Source organism: Coregonus lavaretus (assembly GCF_964263955.1).
Source record: "Coregonus lavaretus genome assembly, chromosome: 12".
Classification (NCBI taxonomy): Eukaryota; Metazoa; Chordata; class Actinopteri; order Salmoniformes; family Salmonidae; genus Coregonus; species Coregonus lavaretus.
The window spans coordinates 42,519,002-42,531,860 of NC_139999.1; positions in this window are offsets into that span (position 1 = coordinate 42,519,002).

Below are 12,859 nucleotides of genomic sequence, written 5' to 3' on the forward strand. Positions count from 1 at the left end.
ATTTATTGACTTTGCTGTACAAAGAAGGCAGTTTGCACAAATTAAATAATTGATCGCTACGTGAACACGCAACCTTTTAATCTGGATTGAGACGCGATACCTTTGCACCTGAGGTCTCGGATTAGTAGTATATTTGGAGGGGAGTTGTAGTTAAAATTTCTTTGACTGGCAGATTCGGAATGGAGGCCCTATTATCTGGGGAAATGTACCATCTGTCGATATCCCCTCGTCAGAACGTGCCTCCACCCGGCAGGTTAGGTGTATTGCAATGTGCAAAGTTAGATCCCGGATAGCTCAGTCGGTAGAGCATCAGACTTTTAATCTGAGGGTCCAGGGTTCAAGTCCCTGTTTGGGCGTTTCTTTGCCATTTACATTTCTTTAAGAGCCATTCCATATATATCCAGGCATTTTCGGTGACTTTGCAGGTTATGTTCACCAGTGGAGATCACACTACCATAAACAAGAATGCTCACTTGGCAGAATATCAAACTTTTCATCTGAGGGTTCAAGTCCCTTTTTGGCCGTTGCTTTGACATTTTCCTTCCTTCAAGAGGCAGTCTTTTTGGCCAGGCTTTTTCTTGTGACTTTCATGGACATTTTCACCAGTGTACAAGGCACAGCCAGAGCCCAGATAGCTAATTCGGCAGAGCATCAGACTTTTAAGATGAGGCTCCAGGCTTAACCACCCTGTTTGGATGACCAATTTTAAACTGGCATGAACACAGCATCCTCTGACTAAGAAATGTTGCTGTATGCGATGCTTTTGCAATAGAGAATTCTCCTCTTAAGCAGCATTGGTTTGTATGTTTGCGAGCAAGAATTGAACTGTAAAGCGACATTGGTTCTATTGGTGATTTATTGACTTTGCTGTACAAAGAAGGCAGTTTGCACAAATTAAATAATTGATCGCTACGTGAACACGCAACCTTTTAATCTGGATTGAGACGCGATACCTTTGCACCTGAGGTCTCGGATTAGTAGTATATTTGGATGGGAGTTGTAGTTAAAATTTCTTTGACTGGCAGATTCGGAATGGAGGCCCTATTATCTGGGGAAATGTACCATCTGTCGATATCCCCTCGTCAGAACGTGCCTCCACCCGGCAGGTTAGGTGTATTGCAATGTGCAAAGTTAGAGCCCGGATAGCTCAGTCGGTAGAGCATCAGACTTTTAATCTGAGGGTCCAGGGTTCAAGTCCCTGTTTGGGCGTTTCTTTGCCATTTACATTTCTTTAAGAGCCATTCCATATATATCCAGGCATTTTCGGTGACTTTGCAGGTTATGTTCACCAGTGGAGATCACACTACCATAAACAAGGATGCTCACTTGGCAGAATATCAAACTTTTCATCTGAGGGTTCAAGTCCCTTTTTGGCCGTTGCTTTGACATTTTCCTTCCTTCAAGAGGCAGTCTTTTTGGCCAGGCTTTTTCTTGTGACTTTCATGGACATTTTCACCAGTGTACAATGCACAGCCAGAGCCCAGATAGCTAATTCGGCAGAGCATCAGACTTTTAAGATGAGGCTCCAGGCTTAACCACCCTGTTTGGATGACCAATTTTAAACTGGCATGAACACAGCATCCTCTGACTAAGAAATGTTGCTGTATGCGATGCTTTTGCAATAGAGAATTCTCCTCTTAAGCAGCATTGGTTTGTATGTTTGCGAGCAAGAATTGTACTGTAAAGCGACATTGGTTCTATTGGTGATTTATTGACTTTGCTGTACAAAGAAGGCAGTTTGCACAAATTAAATAATTGATCGCTACGTGAACACGCAACCTTTTAATCTGGATTGAGACGCGATACCTTTGCACCTGAGGTCTCGGATTAGTAGTATATTTGGAGGGGAGTTGTAGTTAAAATTTCTTTGACTGGCAGATTCGGAATGGAGGCCCTATTATCTGGGGAAATGTACCATCTGTCGATATCCCCTCGTCAGAACGTGCCTCCACCCGGCAGGTTAGGTGTATTGCAATGTGCAAAGTTAGAGCCCGGATAGCTCAGTCGGTAGAGCATCAGACTTTTAATCTGAGTGTCCAGGGTTCAAGTCCCTGTTCGGGCGTTTCTTTGGCATTTACATTTCTTTAAGAGCCATTCCATATATATCCAGGCATTTTCAGTGACTTTGCAGGGCATGTTCACCAGTGGAGATCACACTACCATAAACAATGATGCTCACTTGGCAGAATATCAAACTTTTCATCTGAGGGTTCAAGTCCCTTTTTTGGCCGTTGCTTTGACATTTTCCTTCCTTCAAGAGGCAGTCTTTTTGGCCAGGCTTTTTCTGTGACTTTCATGGACATTTTCACCAGTGTACAATGCACAGCCAGAGCCCAGATAGCTAATTCGGCAGAGCATCAGACTTTTAAGATGATGCTCCAGGCTTAACCACCCTGTTTGGATGACCAATTTTAAACTGGCATGAACACAGCATCCTCTGACTAAGAAATGTTGCTGTATGCAATGCTTTTGCAAGAGAGAATTCTCCTCTTAAGCAGCATTGGTTTGTATGTTTGCGAGCAAGAATTGTACTGCAAAGTGACATTGGTTCTATTGGTGATTTATTGACTTTGCTGTACAAAGAAGGCAGTTTGCACAAATTAAAAAATTGATCGCTACGTGAACACGCAACCTTTTAATCTGGATTGAGACGCGATACCTTTGCACCCTGAGGTCTCAGATGAGTAGTATATTTGGAGGGGAGTTGAAGTTAAAATTTCTTTGACTGGCAGATTCGGAATGGAGGCCCTATTATCTGGGGAAATGTACCATCTGTCGATATCCCCTCGTCAGAACGTGCCTCCACCCGGCAGGTTAGGTGTATTGCAATGTGCAAAGTTAGAGCCCGGATAGCTCAGTCGGTAGAGCATCAGACTTTTAATCTGAGGGTCCAGGGTTCAAGTCCCTGTTCGGGCGTTTCTTTGGCATTTACATTTCTTTAAGAGCCATTCCATATATATCCAGGCATTTTCGGTGACTTTGCAGGACATGTTCACCAGTGGAGATCACACTACCATAAACAAGGATGCTCACTTGGCAGAATATCAAACTTTTCATCTGAGGATTCAAGTCCCTTTTTTGGCCGTTGCTTTGACATTTTCCTTCCTTCAAGAGGCAGTATTTTTGGCCAGGCTTTTTCTGTGACTTTCATGGACATTTTCACCAGTGTACAATGCACAGCCAGAGCCCAGATAGCTAATTCGGCAGAGCATCAGACTTTTAAGATGAGGCTCCAGGCTTAACCACCCTGTTTGGATGACCAATTTTAAACTGGCATGAACACAGCATCCTCTGACTAAGAAATGTTGCTGTATGCGATGCTTTTGCAATAGAGAATTCTCCTCTTAGGCAGCATTGGTTTGTATGTTTGCGAGCAAGAATTGTACTGTAAAGCGACATTGGTTCTATTCGTGATTTATTGACTTTGCTGTACAAAGAAGGCAGTTTGCACAAATTAAATAATTGATCGCTACGTGAACACGCAACCTTTTAATCTGGATTGAGACGCGATACCTTTGCACCTGAGGTCTCGGATTAGTAGTATATTTGGAGGGGAGTTGTAGTTAAAATTTCTTTGACTGGCAGATTCGGAATGGAGGCCCTATTATCTGGGGAAATGTACCATCTGTCGATATCCCCTCGTCAGAACGTGCCTCCACCCGGCAGGTTAGGTGTATTGCAATGTGCAAAGTTAGATCCCGGATAGCTCAGTCGGTAGAGCATCAGACTTTTAATCTGAGGGTCCAGGGTTCAAGTCCCTGTTTGGGCGTTTCTTTGCCATTTACATTTCTTTAAGAGCCATTCCATATATATCCAGGCATTTTCGGTGACTTTGCAGGTTATGTTCACCAGTGGAGATCACACTACCATAAACAAGAATGCTCACTTGGCAGAATATCAAACTTTTCATCTGAGGGTTCAAGTCCCTTTTTGGCCGTTGCTTTGACATTTTCCTTCCTTCAAGAGGCAGTCTTTTTGGCCAGGCTTTTTCTTGTGACTTTCATGGACATTTTCACCAGTGTACAAGGCACAGCCAGAGCCCAGATAGCTAATTCGGCAGAGCATCAGACTTTTAAGATGAGGCTCCAGGCTTAACCACCCTGTTTGGATGACCAATTTTAAACTGGCATGAACACAGCATCCTCTGACTAAGAAATGTTGCTGTATGCGATGCTTTTGCAATAGAGAATTCTCCTCTTAAGCAGCATTGGTTTGTATGTTTGCGAGCAAGAATTGAACTGTAAAGCGACATTGGTTCTATTGGTGATTTATTGACTTTGCTGTACAAAGAAGGCAGTTTGCACAAATTAAATAATTGATCGCTACGTGAACACGCAACCTTTTAATCTGGATTGAGACGCGATACCTTTGCACCTGAGGTCTCGGATTAGTAGTATATTTGGATGGGAGTTGTAGTTAAAATTTCTTTGACTGGCAGATTCGGAATGGAGGCCCTATTATCTGGGGAAATGTACCATCTGTCGATATCCCCTCGTCAGAACGTGCCTCCACCCGGCAGGTTAGGTGTATTGCAATGTGCAAAGTTAGAGCCCGGATAGCTCAGTCGGTAGAGCATCAGACTTTTAATCTGAGGGTCCAGGGTTCAAGTCCCTGTTTGGGCGTTTCTTTGCCATTTACATTTCTTTAAGAGCCATTCCATATATATCCAGGCATTTTCGGTGACTTTGCAGGTTATGTTCACCAGTGGAGATCACACTACCATAAACAAGGATGCTCACTTGGCAGAATATCAAACTTTTCATCTGAGGGTTCAAGTCCCTTTTTGGCCGTTGCTTTGACATTTTCCTTCCTTCAAGAGGCAGTCTTTTTGGCCAGGCTTTTTCTTGTGACTTTCATGGACATTTTCACCAGTGTACAATGCACAGCCAGAGCCCAGATAGCTAATTCGGCAGAGCATCAGACTTTTAAGATGAGGCTCCAGGCTTAACCACCCTGTTTGGATGACCAATTTTAAACTGGCATGAACACAGCATCCTCTGACTAAGAAATGTTGCTGTATGCGATGCTTTTGCAATAGAGAATTCTCCTCTTAAGCAGCATTGGTTTGTATGTTTGCGAGCAAGAATTGTACTGTAAAGCGACATTGGTTCTATTGGTGATTTATTGACTTTGCTGTACAAAGAAGGCAGTTTGCACAAATTAAATAATTGATCGCTACGTGAACACGCAACCTTTTAATCTGGATTGAGACGCGATACCTTTGCACCTGAGGTCTCGGATTAGTAGTATATTTGGAGGGGAGTTGTAGTTAAAATTTCTTTGACTGGCAGATTCGGAATGGAGGCCCTATTATCTGGGGAAATGTACCATCTGTCGATATCCCCTCGTCAGAACGTGCCTCCACCCGGCAGGTTAGGTGTATTGCAATGTGCAAAGTTAGAGCCCGGATAGCTCAGTCGGTAGAGCATCAGACTTTTAATCTGAGTGTCCAGGGTTCAAGTCCCTGTTCGGGCGTTTCTTTGGCATTTACATTTCTTTAAGAGCCATTCCATATATATCCAGGCATTTTCAGTGACTTTGCAGGGCATGTTCACCAGTGGAGATCACACTACCATAAACAATGATGCTCACTTGGCAGAATATCAAACTTTTCATCTGAGGGTTCAAGTCCCTTTTTTGGCCGTTGCTTTGACATTTTCCTTCCTTCAAGAGGCAGTCTTTTTGGCCAGGCTTTTTCTGTGACTTTCATGGACATTTTCACCAGTGTACAATGCACAGCCAGAGCCCAGATAGCTAATTCGGCAGAGCATCAGACTTTTAAGATGATGCTCCAGGCTTAACCACCCTGTTTGGATGACCAATTTTAAACTGGCATGAACACAGCATCCTCTGACTAAGAAATGTTGCTGTATGCAATGCTTTTGCAAGAGAGAATTCTCCTCTTAAGCAGCATTGGTTTGTATGTTTGCGAGCAAGAATTGTACTGCAAAGTGACATTGGTTCTATTGGTGATTTATTGACTTTGCTGTACAAAGAAGGCAGTTTGCACAAATTAAAAAATTGATCGCTACGTGAACACGCAACCTTTTAATCTGGATTGAGACGCGATACCTTTGCACCCTGAGGTCTCAGATGAGTAGTATATTTGGAGGGGAGTTGAAGTTAAAATTTCTTTGACTGGCAGATTCGGAATGGAGGCCCTATTATCTGGGGAAATGTACCATCTGTCGATATCCCCTCGTCAGAACGTGCCTCCACCCGGCAGGTTAGGTGTATTGCAATGTGTAAAGTTAGAGCCCGGATAGCTCAGTCGGTAGAGCATCAGACTTTTAATCTGAGGGTCCAGGGTTCAAGTCCCTGTTCGGGCGTTTCTTTGGCATTTACATTTCTTTAAGAGCCATTCCATATATATCCAGGCATTTTCGGTGACTTTGCAGGACATGTTCACCAGTGGAGATCACACTACCATAAACAAGGATGCTCACTTGGCAGAATATCAAACTTTTCATCTGAGGATTCAAGTCCCTTTTTGGCCGTTGCTTTGACATTTTCCTTCCTTCAAGAGGCAGTCTTTTTGGCCAGGCTTTTTCTGTGACTTTCATGGACATTTTCACCTGTGTACAATGCACAGCCAGAGCCCAGATAGCTAATTCGGCAGAGCATCAGACTTTTAAGATGAGGCTCCAGGCTTAACCACCCTGTTTGGATGACCAATTTTAAACTGGCATGAACACAGCATCCTCTGACTAAGAAATGTTGCTGTATGCGATGCTTTTGCAAGAGAGAATTCTCCTCTTAAGCAGCATTGGTTTGTATGTTTGCGAGCAAGAATTGTACTGTAAAGCGACATTGGTTCTATTGGTGATTTATTGACTTTGCTGTACAAAGAAGGCAGTTTGCACAAATTAAATAATTGATCGCTACGTGAACACGGAACCTTTTAATCTGGATTGAGACGCGATACCTTTGCACCTGAGGTCTCGGATTAGTAGTATATTTGGATGGGAGTTGTAGTTAAAATTTCTTTGACTGGCAGATTCGGAATGGAGGCCCTATTATCTGGGGAAATGTACCATCTGTCGATATCCCCTCGTCAGAACGTGCCTCCACCCGGCAGGTTAGGTGTATTGCAATGTGCAAAGTTAGATCCCGGATAGCTCAGTCGGTAGAGCATCAGACTTTTAATCTGAGGGTCCAGGGTTCAAGTCCCTGTTCGGGCGTTTCTTTTGCATTTACATTTCTTTAAGAGCCATTCCATATATATCCAGGCATTTTCGGTGACTTTGCAGGGCATGTTCACCAGTGGAGATCACACTACCATAAACAAGGATGCTCACTTGGCACAATATCAAACTTTTCATCTGAGGGTTCAAGTCCCTTTTTGGCCGTTGCTTTGACATTTTCCTTCCTTCAAGAGGCAGTCTTTTTGGCCAGGCTTTTTCTTGTGACTTTCATGGACATTTTCACCAGTGTACAATGCACAGCCAGAGCCCAGATAGCTAATTCGGCAGAGCATCAGACTTTTAAGATGAGGCTCCAGGCTTAACCACCCTGTTTGGATGACCAATTTTAAACTGGCATGAACACAGCATCCTCTGACTAAGAAATGTTGCTGTATGCGATGCTTTTGCAATAGAGAATTCTCCTCTTAAGCAGCATTGGTTTGTATGTTTGCGAGCAAGAATTGTACTGTAAAGCGACATTGGTTCTATTGGTGATTTATTGACTTTGCTGTACAAAGAAGGCAGTTTGCACAAATTAAATAATTGATCGCTACGTGAACACGCAACCTTTTAATCTGGATTGAGACGCGATACCTTTGCACCTGAGGTCTCGGATTAGTAGTATATTTGGATGGGAGTTGTAGTTAAAATTTCTTTGACTGGCAGATTCGGAATGGAGGCCCTATTATCTGGGGAAATGTACCATCTGTCGATATCCCCTCGTCAGAACGTGCCTCCACCCGGCAGGTTAGGTGTATTGCAATGTGCAAAGTTAGAGCCCGGATAGCTCAGTCGGTAGAGCATCAGACTTTTAATCTGAGGGTCCAGGGTTCAAGTCCCTGTTTGGGCGTTTCTTTGCCATTTACATTTCTTTAAGAGCCATTCCATATATATCCAGGCATTTTCGGTGACTTTGCAGGTTATGTTCACCAGTGGAGATCACACTACCATAAACAAGGATGCTCACTTGGCAGAATATCAAACTTTTCATCTGAGGGTTCAAGTCCCTTTTTGGCCGTTGCTTTGACATTTTCCTTCCTTCAAGAGGCATTCTTTTTGGCCAGGCTTTTTCTTGTGACTTTCATGGACATTTTCACCAGTGTACAATGCACAGCCAGAGCCCAGATAGCTAATTCGGCAGAGCATCAGACTTTTAAGATGAGGCTCCAGGCTTAACCACCCTGTTTGGATGACCAATTTTAAACTGGCATGACCACAGCATCCTCTGACTAAGAAATGTTGCTGTATGCGATGCTTTTGCAATAGAGAATTCTCCTCTTAAGCAGCATTGGTTTGTATGTTTGCGAGCAAGAATTGTACTGTAAAGCGACATTGGTTCTATTGGTGATTTATTGACTTTGCTGTACAAAGAAGGCAGTTTGCACAAATTAAATAATTGATCGCTACGTGAACACGCAACCTTTTAATCTGGATTGAGACGCGATACCTTTGCACCTGAGGTCTCGGATTAGTAGTATATTTGGAGGGGAGTTGTAGTTAAAATTTCTTTGACTGGCAGATTCGGAATGGAGGCCCTATTATCTGGGGAAATGTACCATCTGTCGATATCCCCTCGTCAGAACGTGCCTCCACCCGGCAGGTTAGGTGTATTGCAATGTGCAAAGTTAGAGCCCGGATAGCTCAGTCGGTAGAGCATCAGACTTTTAATCTGAGTGTCCAGGGTTCAAGTCCCTGTTCGGGCGTTTCTTTGGCATTTACATTTCTTTAAGAGCCATTCCATATATATCCAGGCATTTTCAGTGACTTTGCAGGGCATGTTCACCAGTGGAGATCACACTACCATAAACAATGATGCTCACTTGGCAGAATATCAAACTTTTCATCTGAGGGTTCAAGTCCCTTTTTTGGCCGTTGCTTTGACATTTTCCTTCCTTCAAGAGGCAGTATTTTTGGCCAGGCTTTTTCTGTGACTTTCATGGACATTTTCACCAGTGTACAATGCACAGCCAGAGCCCAGATAGCTAATTCGGCAGAGCATCAGACTTTTAAGATGAGGCTCCAGGCTTAACCACCCTGTTTGGATGACCAATTTTAAACTGGCATGAACACAGCATCCTCTGACTAAGAAATGTTGCTGTATGCGATGGTTTTGCAATAGAGAATTCTCCTCTTAAGCAGCATTGGTTTGTATGTTTGCGAGCAAGAATTGTACTGTAAAGCGACATTGGTTCTATTGGTGATTTATTGACTTTGCTGTACAAAGAAGGCAGTTTGCACAAATTAAATAATTGATCGCTACGTGAACACGCAACCTTTTAATCTGGATTGAGAAGCGATACCTTTGCACCTGAGGTCTCGGATTAGTAGTATATTTGGAGGGGAGTTGTAGTTAAAATTTCTTTGACTGGCAGATTCGGAATGGAGGCCCTATTATCTGGGGAAATGTACCATCTGTCGATATCCCCTCGTCAGAACGTGCCTCCACCTGGCAGGTTAGGTGTATTGCAATGTGCAAAGTTAGAGCCCGGATAGCTCAGTTGGTAGAGCATCAGACTTTTAATCTGAGTGTCCAAGGTTCAAGTCCCTGTTCGGGCGTTTCTTTGGCATTTACATTTCTTTAAGAGCCATTCCATATATATCCAGGCATTTTCAGTGACTTTGCAGGGCATGTTCACCAGTGGAGATCACACTACCATAAACAAGGATGCTCACTTGGCAGAATATCAAACTTTTCATCTGAGGGTTCAAGTCCCTTTTTGGCCGTTGCTTTGACATTTTCCTTCCTTCAAGAGGCAGTCTTTTTGGCCAGGCTTTTTCTTGTGACTTTCATGGACATTTTCACCAGTGTACAATGCACAGCCAGAGCCCAGATAGCTAAGTCGGCAGAGCATCAGACTTTTAAGATGAGGCTCCAGGCTTAACCACCCTGTTTGGATGACCAATTTTAAACTGGCATGAACACAGCATCCTCTGACTAAGAAATGTTGCTGTATGCGATGGTTTTGCAATAGAGAATTCTCCTCTTAAGCAGCATTGGTTTGTATGTTTGCGAGCAAGAATTGTACTGTAAAGCGACATTGGTTCTATTGGTGATTTATTGACTTTGCTGTACAAAGAAGGCAGTTTGCACAAATTAAATAATTGATCGCTACGTGAACACGCAACCTTTTAATCTGGATTGAGAAGCGATACCTTTGCACCTGAGGTCTCGGATTAGTAGTATATTTGGAGGGGAGTTGTAGTTAAAATTTCTTTGACTGGCAGATTCGGAATGGAGGCCCTATTATCTGGGGAAATGTACCATCTGTCGATATCCCCTCGTCAGAACGTGCCTCCACCCGGCAGGTTAGGTGTATTGCAATGTGCAAAGTTAGAGCCCGTATAGCTCAGTCGGTAGAGCATCAGACTTTTAATCTGAGGGTCCAGGGTTCAAGTCCCTGTTTGGGTGTTTCTTTGGCATTTACATTTCTTTAAGAGCCATTCCATATATATCCAGGCATTTTCAGTGACTTTGCAGGGCATGTTCACCAGTGGAGATCACACTACCATAAACAATGATGCTCACTTGGCAGAATATCAAACTTTTCATCTGAGGGTTCAAGTCCCTTTTTTGGCCGTTGCTTTGACATTTTCCTTCCTTCAAGAGGCAGTATTTTTGGCCAGGCTTTTTCTGTGACTTTCATGGACATTTTCACCAGTGTACAATGCACAGCCAGAGCCCAGATAGCTAATTCGGCAGAGCATCAGACTTTTAAGATGAGGCTCCAGGCTTAACCACCCTGTTTGGATGACCAATTTTAAACTGGCATGAACACAGCATCCTCTGACTAAGAAATGTTACTGTATGCAATGCTTTTGCAACAGAGAATTCTCCTATTAAGCAGCATTGGTTTGTATGTTTGCGAGCAAGAATTGTACTCTAAAGCGACATTGGTTCTATTGGTGATTTATTGACTTTGCTGTACAAAAAAGGCAGTTTGCACAAATTAAATAATTGATCGCTACGTGAACACGCAACCTTTTAATCTGGATTGAGACGCGATACCTTTGCACCTGAGGTCTCGGATTAGTAGTATATTTGGATGGGAGTTGTAGTTAAAATTTCTTTGACTGGCAGATTCGGAATGGAGGCCCTATTATCTGGGGAAATGTACCATCTGTCGATATCCCCTCGTCAGAACGTGCCTCCACCCGGCAGGTTAGGTGTATTGCAATGTGCAAAGTTAGAGCCCGGATAGCTCAGTCGGTAGAGCATCAGACTTTTAATCTGAGGGTCCAGGGTTCAAGTCCCTGTTTGGGCGTTTCTTTGCCATTTACATTTCTTTAAGAGCCATTCCATATATATCCAGGCATTTTCGGTGATTTTGCAGGTTATGTTCACCAGTGGAGATCACACTACCATAAACAAGGATGCTCACTTGGCAGAATATCAAACTTTTCATCTGAAGGTTCAAGTCCCTTTTTGGCCATTGCTTTGACATTTTCCTTCCTTCAAGAGGCAGTCTTTTTGGCCAGGCTTTTTCTTGTGACTTTCATGGACATTTTCACCAGTGTACAATGCACAGCCAGAGCCCAGATAGCTAAGTCGGCAGAGCATCAGACTTTTAAGATGAGGCTCCAGGCTTAACCACCCTGTTTGGATGACCAATTTTAAACTGGCATGAACACAGCATCCTCTGACTAAGAAATGTTGCTGTATGCGATGGTTTTGCAATAGAGAATTCTCCTCTTAAGCAGCATTGGTTTGTATGTTTGCGAGCAAGAATTGTACTGTAAAGCGACATTGGTTCTATTGGTGATTTATTGACTTTGCTGTACAAAGAAGGCAGTTTGCACAAATTAAATAATTGATCGCTACGTGAACACGCAACCTTTTAATCTGGATTGAGAAGCGATACCTTTGCACCTGAGGTCTCGGATTAGTAGTATATTTGGAGGGGAGTTGTAGTTAAAATTTCTTTGACTGGCAGATTCGGAATGGAGGCCCTATTATCTGGGGAAATGTACCATCTGTCGATATCCCCTCGTCAGAACGTGCCTCCACCCGGCAGGTTAGGTGTATTGCAATGTGCAAAGTTAGAGCCCGTATAGCTCAGTCGGTAGAGCATCAGACTTTTAATCTGAGGGTCCAGGGTTCAAGTCCCTGTTCGGGTGTTTCTTTGGCATTTACATTTCTTTAAGAGCCATTCCATATATATCCAGGCATTTTCAGTGACTTTGCAGGGCATGTTCACCAGTGGAGATCACACTACCATAAACAATGATGCTCACTTGGCAGAATATCAAACTTTTCATCTGAGGGTTCAAGTCCCTTTTTTGGCCGTTGCTTTGACATTTTCCTTCCTTCAAGAGGCAGTATTTTTGGCCAGGCTTTTTCTGTGACTTTCATGGACATTTTCACCAGTGTACAATGCACAGCCAGAGCCCAGATAGCTAATTCGGCAGAGCATCAGACTTTTAAGATGAGGCTCCAGGCTTAACCACCCTGTTTGGATGACCAATTTTAAACTGGCATGAACACAGCATCCTCTGACTAAGAAATGTTACTGTATGCAATGCTTTTGCAACAGAGAATTCTCCTATTAAGCAGCATTGGTTTGTATGTTTGCGAGCAAGAATTGTACTGCAAAGCGACATTGGTTCTATTGGTGATTTATTGACTTTGCTGTACAAAAAAGGCAGTTTGCACAAATTAAATAATTGATCGCTACGTG